Source organism: Ctenocephalides felis, unplaced genomic scaffold, assembly GCF_003426905.1.
Source record: "Ctenocephalides felis isolate EL2017-DRISC unplaced genomic scaffold, ASM342690v1 CF-g0.4_SCAFFOLD_01170, whole genome shotgun sequence".
Lineage (NCBI taxonomy): Eukaryota > Metazoa > Arthropoda > Insecta > Siphonaptera > Pulicidae > Ctenocephalides > Ctenocephalides felis.
The window spans coordinates 53,067,870-53,074,074 of record NW_020537324.1 but is presented as its reverse complement, the minus strand read 5'-3'; the positions used below and the strand labels follow the sequence as shown (position 1 = coordinate 53,074,074).

Sequence of the window (6,205 nt, the reverse complement as noted above, 5' to 3'; positions counted from 1 at the left end):
TTGGAGGCGTGGGTTCGAATCCCACCGCTGCCATAATGGTTATTTTATGCTAGCCTATGTTATACTAGCCTTGTTGATACAGAGATAATCAAATATTAAGAATATGTATTAAATGCGAGGTAGTGTGGCCGAGCGGTCTAAGGCGCTGGTTTTAGGCACCAGTCTCTTCGGAGGCGTGGGTTCGAATCCCACCGCTGCCATAAATGGTTATTTTATGCTAGCCTAATTGATACAGAATTAATCACGTATTAAGGACATTCAAACAACCGTAGGTAGCGTGGCCGAGCGGTCTAAGGCGCTGGTTTCAGGCACCAGTCTCTTCGGAGGCGTGGGTTCGAATCCCACCGCTGCCATAAATGGTTATTTTATGCTAGCCTAGTTGATACAGATTTAATCACGTATTAAGGACATTGATACAACCGTAGGTAGCGTGGCCGAGCGGTCTAAGGCGCTGGTTTCAGGCACCAGTCTCTTCGGAGGCGTGGGTTCGAATCCCACCGCTGCCATAAATGGTTATTTTATGCTAGCCTAGTTGATACAGATTAATCACGTATTAAAACATTGAAACAACCGTAGGTAGCGTGGCCGAGCGGTCTAAGGCGCTGGTTTAAGGCACCAGTCTCTTCGGAGGCGTGGGTTCGAATCCCACCGCTGCCATAAATGGTTATTTATGCTAGCCTAGTTGATACAGAATTAATCACGTATTAAGGACATTCAAACAACCGGAGGTAGCGTGGCCGAGCGGTCTAAGGCGCTGGTTTAAGGCACCAGTCTCTTCGGAGGCGTGGGTTCGAATCCCACCGCTGCCATAAATGTTTATTTTATGCTAGCCTAATTGATACAGAATTAATCACGTATTAAGGACATTCAAACAACCGTAGGTAGCGTGGCCGAGCGGTCTAAGGCGCTGGTTTAAGGCACCAGTCTCTTCGGAGGCGTGGGTTCGAATCCCACCGCTGCCATAAATGGTTATTTTATGCTAGCCTAGTTGATACAGATTTAATCACGTATTAAGGACATTATACAACCGTAGGTAGCGTGGCCGAGCGGTCTAAGGCGCTGGTTTTAGGCACCAGTCTCTTCGGAGGCGTGGGTTCGAATCCCACCGCTGCCATATCTTATTATGTTATACTAGCCTTGTTGATACAGAGATAATCAAATATTAAGAATATGTATTAAATGCGAGGTAGTGTGGCCGAGCGGTCTAAGGCGCTGGTTTTAGGTACCAGTCTCTTCGGAGGCGTGGGTTCGAATCCCACCGCTGCCATAAATGGTTATTTTATGCTAGCCTAGTTGATACAGATTTAATCACGTATTAAGGACATTGATTCAACCATAGGTAGCGTGGCCGAGCGGTCTAAGGCGCTGGTTTCAGGCACCAGTCTCTTCGGAGGCGTGGGTTCGAATCCCACCGCTGCCATAAATGGTTATTTTATGCTAGCCTAGTTGTTACAGATTTAATCACGTATTAAAGATATTGAAACAACCGTAGGTAGCGTGGCCGAGCGGTCTAAGGCGCTGGTTTAAGGCACCAGTCTCTTCGGAGGCGTGGGTTCGAATCCCACCGCTGCCATAAATGGTTATTTTATGCTAGCCTAATTGATACAGAATTAATCACGTATTAAGGACATTCAAACAACCGTAGGTAGCGTGGCCGAGCGGTCTAAGGCGCTGGTTTAAGGCACCAGTCTCTTCGGAGGCGTGGGTTCGAATCCCACCGCTGCCATAAATGGTTATTTTATGCTAGCCTAGTTGATACAGATTTAAACACGTATTAAGGACATTCAAACAACCGTAGGTAGCGTGGCCGAGCGGTCTAAGGCGCTGGTTTAAGGCACCAGTCTCTTCGGAGGCGTGGGTTCGAATCCCACCGCTGCCATAAATGGTTATTTTATGCTAGCCTAGTTGATACAGATTTAATCACGTATTAAGGACATTCAAACAACCGTAGGTAGCGTGGCCGAGCGGTCTAAGGCGCTGGTTTAAGGCACCAGTCTCTTCGGAGGCGTGGGTTCGAATCCCACCGCTGCCATAAATGGCTATTTTATGCTAGCCTAGTTGATACAGATTTAAAAACGTATTAAGGACATTAATACAACCGTAGGTAGCGTGGCCGAGCGGTCTAAGGCGCTGGTTTTAGGCACCAGTCTCTTCGGAGGCGTGGGTTCGAATCCCACCGCTGCCATATCTTATTATGTTATACTAGCCTTGTTGACACAAAGATAATCAAATATTAAGAATATGTATTAAATGCGAGGTAGTGTGGCCGAGCGGTCTAAGGCGCTGGTTTTAGGCACCAGTCTCTTCGGAGGCGTGGGTTCGAATCCCACCGCTGCCATATCTTATTATGTTATACTAGCCTTGTTGATACAGAGATAATCAAATATTAAGAATATGTATTAAATGCGAGGTAGTGTGGCCGAGCGGTCTAAGGCGCTGGTTTTAGGCACCAGTCTCTTCGGAGGCGTGGGTTCGAATCCCACCGCTGCCATAAATGGTTATTTTTTGCTAGCCTAGTTGATACAGATTTAATCACGTATTAAGGACATTAACAACCGTAGGTAGCGTGGCCGAGCGGTCTAAGGCGCTGGTTTCAGGTACCAGTCTCTTCGGAGGCGTGGGTTCGAATCCCACCGCTGCCATATCTTATTATGTTATACTAGCCTTGTTGATACAGAGATAATCAAATATTAAGAATATGTATTAAATGCGAGGTAGTGTGGCCGAGCGGTCTAAGGCGCTGGTTTTAGGCACCAGTCTCTTCGGAGGCGTGGGTTCGAATCCCACCGCTGCCATAAATGGTTATTTTTGCTAGCCTAGTTGATACAGATTTAATCACGTATTAAGGACATTAAAACAACCGTAGGTAGCGTGGCCGAGCGGTCTAAGGCGCTGGTTTAAGGCACCAGTCTCTTCGGAGGCGTGGGTTCGAATCCCACCGCTGCCATAAATGGTTATTTTTTGCTAGCCTAGTTGATACAGATTTAATCACGTATTAAGGACATTAATACAACCACAGGTAGCGTGGCCGAGCGGTCTAAGGCGCTGGTTTTAGGCACCAGTCTCTTCGGAGGCGTGGGTTCGAATCCCACCGCTGCCATATCTTATTATGTTATACTAGCCTTGTTGATACAGAGATAATCAAATATTAAGAATATGTGTTAAATGCGAGGTAGTGTGGCCGAGCGGTCTAAGGCGCTGGTTTTAGGCACCAGTCTCTTCGGAGGCGTGGGTTCGAATCCCACCGCTGCCATAAGTGGTTATTTTATGCTAGCCTAATTGATACAGATTTAATCACGTATTAAGGACATTCAAACAACCGTAGGTAGCGTGGCCGAGCGGTCTAAGGCGCTGGTTTAAGGCACCAGTCTCTTCGGAGGCGTGGGTTCGAATCCCACCGCTGCCATAAATGGTTATTTTATGCTGTCCTAGTTGATACAGATTTAAACACGTATTAATGACATTGATTCAACCATAGGTAGCGTGGCCGAGCGGTCTAAGGCGCTGGTTTCAGGTACCAGTCTCTTTGGAGGCGTGGGTTCGAATCCCACCGCTGCCATAAATGGTTATTTTATGCTAGCCTAGTTGTTACAGATTTAATCACGTATTAAAGACATTGAAACAACCGTAGGTAGCGTGGCCGAGCGGTCTAAGGCGCTGGTTTTAGGCACCAGTCTCTTCGGAGGCGTGGGTTCGAATCCCACCGCTGCCATATCTTATTATGTTATACTAGCCTTGTTGATACAGAGATAATCAAATATTAAGAATATGTATTAAATGCGAGGTAGTGTGGCCGAGCGGTCTAAGGCGCTGGTTTTAGGCACCAGTCTCTTCGGAGGCGTGGGTTCGAATCCCACCGCTGCCATAATTGGTTATTTTGTGCTAGCCTAGTTGATACAGATTTAATCACGTATTAAGGACATTAAAACAACCGTAGGTAGCGTGGCCGAGCGGTCTAAGGCGCTGGTTTAAGGCACCAGTCTCTTCGGAGGCGTGGGTTCGAATCCCACCGCTGCCATAAATGGTTATTTTTTGCTAGCCTAGTTGATACAGATTTAATCACGTATTAAGGACATTAATACAACCATAGGTAGCGTGGCCGAGCGGTCTAAGGCGCTGGTTTTAGGCACCAGTCTCTTCGGAGGCGTGGGTTCGAATCCCACCGCTGCCATATCTTATTATGTTATACTAGCCTTGTTGATACAGAGATAATCAAATATTAAGAATATGTATTAAATGCGAGGTAGTGTGGCCGAGCGGTCTAAGGCGCTGGTTTTAGGCACCAGTCTCTTCGGAGGCGTGGGTTCGAATCCCACCGCTGCCATAAATGGTTATTTTGTGCTAGCCTAGTTGATACAGATTTAATCACGTATTAAGGACATTAACACAACCGTAGGTAGCGTGGCCGAGCGGTCTAAGGCGCTGGTTTCAGGTACCAGTCTCTTCGGAGGCGTGGGTTCGAATCCCACCGCTGCCATATCTTATTATGTTATACTAGCCTTGTTGATACAGAGATAATCAAATATTAAGAATATGTATTAAATGCGAGGTAGTGTGGCCGAGCGGTCTAAGGCGCTGGTTTTAGGCACCAGTCTCTTCGGAGGCGTGGGTTCGAATCCCACCGCTGCCATAAATGGTTATTTTTGCTAGCCTAGTTGATACAGATTTAATCACGTATTAAGGACATCAAACAACCGTAGGTAGCGTGGCCGAGCGGTCTAAGGCGCTGGTTTAAGGCACCAGTCTCTTCGGAGGCGTGGGTTCGAATCCCACCGCTGCCATAAATGGTTATTTTTTGCTAGCCTAGTTGATACAGATTTAATCACGTATTAAGGACATTAATACAACCACAGGTAGCGTGGCCGAGCGGTCTAAGGCGCTGGTTTTAGGCACCAGTCTCTTCGGAGGCGTGGGTTCGAATCCCACCGCTGCCATATCTTATTATGTTATACTAGCCTTGTTGATACAGAGATAATCAAATATTAAGAATATGTATTAAATGCGAGGTAGTGTGGCCGAGCGGTCTAAGGCGCTGGTTTTAGGCACCAGTCTCTTCGGAGGCGTGGGTTCGAATCCCACCGCTGCCATAAGTGGTTATTTTATGCTAGCCTAGTTGATACAGATTTAATCACGTATTAAGGACATTCAAACAACCGTAGGTAGCGTGGCCGAGCGGTCTAAGGCGCTGGTTTAAGGCACCAGTCTCTTCGGAGGCGTGGGTTCGAATCCCACCGCTGCCATAATGGTTATTTTATGCTGTCCTAGTTGATACAGATTTAAACACGTATTAATGACATTGATTCAACCATAGGTAGCGTGGCCGAGCGGTCTAAGGCGCTGGTTTCAGGTACCAGTCTCTTTGGAGGCGTGGGTTCGAATCCCACCGCTGCCATAAATGGTTATTTTATGCTAGCCTAGTTGTTACAGATTTAATCACGTATTAAAGATATTGAAACAACCGTAGGTAGCGTGGCCGAGCGGTCTAAGGCGCTGGTTTTAGGCACCAGTCTCTTCGGAGGCGTGGGTTCGAATCCCACCGCTGCCATATCTTATTATGTTATACTAGCCTTGTTGATACAGAGATAATCAAATATTAAGAATATGCATTAAATGCGAGGTAGTGTGGCCGAGCGGTCTAAGGCGCTGGTTTTAGGCACCAGTCTCTTCGGAGGCGTGGGTTCGAATCCCACCGCTGCCATAATTGGTTATTTTGTGCTAGCCTAGTTGATACAGAGTTAATCACGTATTAAGGACATTAAAACAACCGTAGGTAGCGTGGCCGAGCGGTCTAAGGCGCTGGTTTAAGGCACCAGTCTCTTCGGAGGCGTGGGTTCGAATCCCACCGCTGCCATAAATGGTTATTTTTTGCTAGCCTAGTTGATACAGATTTAATCACGTATTAAGGACATTAATACAAACATAGGTAGCGTGGCCGAGCGGTCTAAGGCGCTGGTTTTAGGCACCAGTCTCTTCGGAGGCGTGGGTTCGAATCCCACCGCTGCCATATCTTATTATGTTATACTAGCCTTGTTGATACAGAGATAATCAAATATTAAGAATATGTATTAAATGCGAGGTAGTGTGGCCGAGCGGTCTAAGGCGCTGGTTTTAGGCACCAGTCTCTTCGGAGGCGTGGGTTCGAATCCCACCGCTGCCATAAGTGGTTATTTTATGCTAGCCTAATTGATACAGAATTAATCACGTA

The 6,205-nt window shown here is 46.9% G+C and overlaps 1 protein-coding gene and 40 non-coding genes across 41 annotated transcripts in view; all 41 read left to right on the top strand.

Moving 5' to 3' along the window:
* LOC113366380 (furin-like protease 2) overlaps nt 1-6,205 on the top strand; it is a 197,640-nt gene that overhangs the window by 97,227 nt on the left and 94,208 nt on the right. The gene's annotated exons all lie outside the window — the stretch shown is intronic.
* Nucleotides 119-200, top strand: Trnal-uag. The gene has a single exon. It is a non-coding gene; the product is annotated as a tRNA-Leu (tRNA).
* Trnal-cag lies at nt 272-353 on the top strand. Its single transcript has one exon. It is a non-coding gene; the product is annotated as a tRNA-Leu (tRNA).
* On the top strand, nt 425-506 carry Trnal-cag. Its single transcript has one exon. It is a non-coding gene; the product is annotated as a tRNA-Leu (tRNA).
* On the top strand, nt 576-657 carry Trnal-aag. Its single transcript has one exon. It is a non-coding gene; the product is annotated as a tRNA-Leu (tRNA).
* Trnal-aag lies at nt 728-809 on the top strand. The gene has a single exon. It is a non-coding gene; the product is annotated as a tRNA-Leu (tRNA).
* Trnal-aag lies at nt 881-962 on the top strand. Its single transcript has one exon. It is a non-coding gene; the product is annotated as a tRNA-Leu (tRNA).
* Trnal-uag lies at nt 1,033-1,114 on the top strand. Its single transcript has one exon. It is a non-coding gene; the product is annotated as a tRNA-Leu (tRNA).
* Trnal-uag lies at nt 1,186-1,267 on the top strand. The gene has a single exon. It is a non-coding gene; the product is annotated as a tRNA-Leu (tRNA).
* Nucleotides 1,339-1,420, top strand: Trnal-cag. The gene has a single exon. It is a non-coding gene; the product is annotated as a tRNA-Leu (tRNA).
* Trnal-aag lies at nt 1,492-1,573 on the top strand. The gene has a single exon. It is a non-coding gene; the product is annotated as a tRNA-Leu (tRNA).
* Trnal-aag lies at nt 1,645-1,726 on the top strand. Its single transcript has one exon. It is a non-coding gene; the product is annotated as a tRNA-Leu (tRNA).
* Trnal-aag lies at nt 1,798-1,879 on the top strand. Its single transcript has one exon. It is a non-coding gene; the product is annotated as a tRNA-Leu (tRNA).
* Nucleotides 1,951-2,032, top strand: Trnal-aag. The gene has a single exon. It is a non-coding gene; the product is annotated as a tRNA-Leu (tRNA).
* Nucleotides 2,104-2,185, top strand: Trnal-uag. The gene has a single exon. It is a non-coding gene; the product is annotated as a tRNA-Leu (tRNA).
* On the top strand, nt 2,257-2,338 carry Trnal-uag. Its single transcript has one exon. It is a non-coding gene; the product is annotated as a tRNA-Leu (tRNA).
* Nucleotides 2,410-2,491, top strand: Trnal-uag. The gene has a single exon. It is a non-coding gene; the product is annotated as a tRNA-Leu (tRNA).
* Nucleotides 2,561-2,642, top strand: Trnal-cag. The gene has a single exon. It is a non-coding gene; the product is annotated as a tRNA-Leu (tRNA).
* Trnal-uag lies at nt 2,714-2,795 on the top strand. The gene has a single exon. It is a non-coding gene; the product is annotated as a tRNA-Leu (tRNA).
* Nucleotides 2,866-2,947, top strand: Trnal-aag. Its single transcript has one exon. It is a non-coding gene; the product is annotated as a tRNA-Leu (tRNA).
* On the top strand, nt 3,019-3,100 carry Trnal-uag. Its single transcript has one exon. It is a non-coding gene; the product is annotated as a tRNA-Leu (tRNA).
* Nucleotides 3,172-3,253, top strand: Trnal-uag. The gene has a single exon. It is a non-coding gene; the product is annotated as a tRNA-Leu (tRNA).
* On the top strand, nt 3,325-3,406 carry Trnal-aag. The gene has a single exon. It is a non-coding gene; the product is annotated as a tRNA-Leu (tRNA).
* Nucleotides 3,478-3,559, top strand: Trnal-cag. Its single transcript has one exon. It is a non-coding gene; the product is annotated as a tRNA-Leu (tRNA).
* Nucleotides 3,631-3,712, top strand: Trnal-uag. The gene has a single exon. It is a non-coding gene; the product is annotated as a tRNA-Leu (tRNA).
* On the top strand, nt 3,784-3,865 carry Trnal-uag. Its single transcript has one exon. It is a non-coding gene; the product is annotated as a tRNA-Leu (tRNA).
* Nucleotides 3,937-4,018, top strand: Trnal-aag. Its single transcript has one exon. It is a non-coding gene; the product is annotated as a tRNA-Leu (tRNA).
* Nucleotides 4,090-4,171, top strand: Trnal-uag. Its single transcript has one exon. It is a non-coding gene; the product is annotated as a tRNA-Leu (tRNA).
* On the top strand, nt 4,243-4,324 carry Trnal-uag. The gene has a single exon. It is a non-coding gene; the product is annotated as a tRNA-Leu (tRNA).
* Nucleotides 4,396-4,477, top strand: Trnal-cag. Its single transcript has one exon. It is a non-coding gene; the product is annotated as a tRNA-Leu (tRNA).
* Trnal-uag lies at nt 4,549-4,630 on the top strand. Its single transcript has one exon. It is a non-coding gene; the product is annotated as a tRNA-Leu (tRNA).
* Trnal-aag lies at nt 4,700-4,781 on the top strand. The gene has a single exon. It is a non-coding gene; the product is annotated as a tRNA-Leu (tRNA).
* Trnal-uag lies at nt 4,853-4,934 on the top strand. The gene has a single exon. It is a non-coding gene; the product is annotated as a tRNA-Leu (tRNA).
* Nucleotides 5,006-5,087, top strand: Trnal-uag. Its single transcript has one exon. It is a non-coding gene; the product is annotated as a tRNA-Leu (tRNA).
* Nucleotides 5,159-5,240, top strand: Trnal-aag. Its single transcript has one exon. It is a non-coding gene; the product is annotated as a tRNA-Leu (tRNA).
* On the top strand, nt 5,311-5,392 carry Trnal-cag. The gene has a single exon. It is a non-coding gene; the product is annotated as a tRNA-Leu (tRNA).
* On the top strand, nt 5,464-5,545 carry Trnal-uag. Its single transcript has one exon. It is a non-coding gene; the product is annotated as a tRNA-Leu (tRNA).
* Nucleotides 5,617-5,698, top strand: Trnal-uag. Its single transcript has one exon. It is a non-coding gene; the product is annotated as a tRNA-Leu (tRNA).
* On the top strand, nt 5,770-5,851 carry Trnal-aag. Its single transcript has one exon. It is a non-coding gene; the product is annotated as a tRNA-Leu (tRNA).
* On the top strand, nt 5,923-6,004 carry Trnal-uag. The gene has a single exon. It is a non-coding gene; the product is annotated as a tRNA-Leu (tRNA).
* On the top strand, nt 6,076-6,157 carry Trnal-uag. The gene has a single exon. It is a non-coding gene; the product is annotated as a tRNA-Leu (tRNA).